Genomic DNA, 2500 nt, shown 5'->3' with positions numbered 1-2500 from the left:
ATTACTATTAATATTAATACTAATGTTGTTATTATTATCATTATTATCATCATCAATATCAACGTCATCATCATCATCAACAGCAGCATCAACGTCAACGTCAACATCCACTTCATCATCACACACACACACACACACACACACACACACACACACACACACACACACACACACATACACACACACACAAACACATACACATACTCTTTATATACATCTAAGTTCGTGTATGTGTGTGTGTTGGGGGGGGGGGTCACTAGCATTATCCGCCAAACGTCAAACAAGGAATTAAAAAAACAAAAAAACAAAAACAAAAATAAATCTTTATGTTAATATTTTGAGATACATTTCTAGACCAGTGAATCTTCCTCATGTTCGTGTTTCGAATTATGAAAATGTGAAATATGAGAAATTCGAGACTACCTCTAACTCATAAAATATAGATAGTAAAACTGTAATTAAACGATGCTTCAACTTTTGCCTGCAGTTTATAAAAGATGTAAAAAACACAAAAGAGACAAGCCAAGTTTTAGAAACAGGATTCGAACAAGTGTTTTGAAGAGGATTCGAAACGACTTATTGATACAATATTCTTCGTGGACATTTATTGATGTACCCTGCTGTGTCCTGGTTGTTTGGTATACGTAGGCAATTAGGAAATAAATATAGAATAATCTTTACCTTATGTTTCCTTCCGTTATTACTTTTATTCTCTCCACAGAGTTTAAGATATAGACTTTTATCAATCATCACAGCCGCGGAAACATGACGTCATCAGTATCTACCACTTACGTCACAAATCTTTCGTATTTTTTTCCCTTATAACTGACCACAGCTTGACTCTTTCTCTAAGAATTATAAGAATACCTTTTACTTTATTTTCCCTTCTGTTATTATTCTTTTATCCTCCCCACAAAGTCTAAAATACCCCGTGACGTCATCAGCGTTTTCTGCCTACGTCATAATTTACCTTATTATTATTATTATTATTTTTTTTTTTTTTTTTTTTTTTTTTTGTATGCTGACCACAGCTTTTCTCTTTCTCTAATATTTAAAAACGAGTCTCAAATCCAGCTGCCAAAGTTAAAGACAATCCCTGGGCAGCTGTTTCGTTTCCAGAAAGTATCCTGTGTTTTATGCCGCGCTGTTTGTGCTTTTCTGTCCTGCCGCTCAGTAATTTCGGTCAAAAACACACTTCTCTTGGTTCTTTCTGCTGGTAATTTAACTTTCAGAACATTCAGCTCGTCTGCTTTTATTACTTCTGGAAGTGTTAGATAATTTTTTTGAAATGTTATGAATATCAGTAAACGTTTATAAATAGGCAGATTGAGAGAGAGATGAGAGAGAGAGAGAGAGAGAGAGAGAGAGAGAGAATGTGTGTGTATGTGTGTGTGAGAGAGAGAAAGAGAGAGAGAGAGAGAGATAAACAGTGAAAGACAGGAGAGAGTCAGACAGATAAATATAAATATGGAGAGAGAGACAGAGAGAGAAGAGAGATAGATAGATAAATAGAGATATAAATAGATAGTGAGAGAGTGACAGATAGAGAAATAGAGAGATAGAGGATAGAGAGAGAGACAGTGAAAGAGTGACAGATAGAGAAATAGAGAGATAGAGGATAGAGAGAGAGACAGTGAAAGAGTGACAGATAGAGAAATAGAGAGATAGAGGATAGAGAGAGAGACAGTGAAAGAGTGACAGATAGAGAAATAGAGAGATAGAGGATAGAGAGAGAGACAGTGAAAGAGTGACAGATAGAGAAATAGAGAGATAGAGGATAGAGAGAGAGACAGTGAAAGAGTGACAGATAGAGAAATAGAGAGATAGAGGATAGAGAGAGAGACAGTGAAAGAGTGACAGATAGAGAAATAGAGAGATAGAGGATAGAGAGAGAGACAGTGAAAGAGTGACAAATAGAGAAATAGAGAGATAGAGGATAGAGAGAGAGACAGTGAAAGAGTGACAGATAGAGAAATAGAGAGATAGAGGATAGAGAGAGAGACAGTGAAAGAGTGACAGATAGAGAAATAGAGAGATAGAGGATAGAGAGAGAGACAGTGAAAGAGTGACAGATAGAGAAATAGAGAGATAGAGGATAGAGAGAGAGACAGTGAAAGAGTGACAGATAGAGAAATAGAGAGATAGAGGATAGAGAGAGAGACAGTGAAAGAGTGACAGATAGAGCAATATAGAGATAGAGGATAGAGAGAGAGACAGTGAAAGAGTGACAGATAGAGAAATAGAGAGATAGAGGATAGAGAGAGAGACAGTGAAAGAGTGACAGATAGAGAAATAGAGAGATAGAGGATAGAGAGAGAGACAGTGAAAGAGTGACAGATAGAGAAATAGAGAGATAGAGGATAGAGAGAGAGACAGTGAAAGAGTGACAGATAGAGAAATAGAGAGATAGAGGATAGAGAGAGAGACAGTGAAAGAGTGACAGATAGAGAAATAGAGAGATAGAGGATAGAGAGAGAGACAGTGAAAGAGTGACAAATAG

The sequence above is a fragment of the Penaeus chinensis genome, chromosome 26 (genome assembly GCF_019202785.1).
Source record: "Penaeus chinensis breed Huanghai No. 1 chromosome 26, ASM1920278v2, whole genome shotgun sequence".
Lineage (NCBI taxonomy): Eukaryota > Metazoa > Arthropoda > Malacostraca > Decapoda > Penaeidae > Penaeus > Penaeus chinensis.
Note: the sequence above shows the minus strand (reverse complement) of the source record.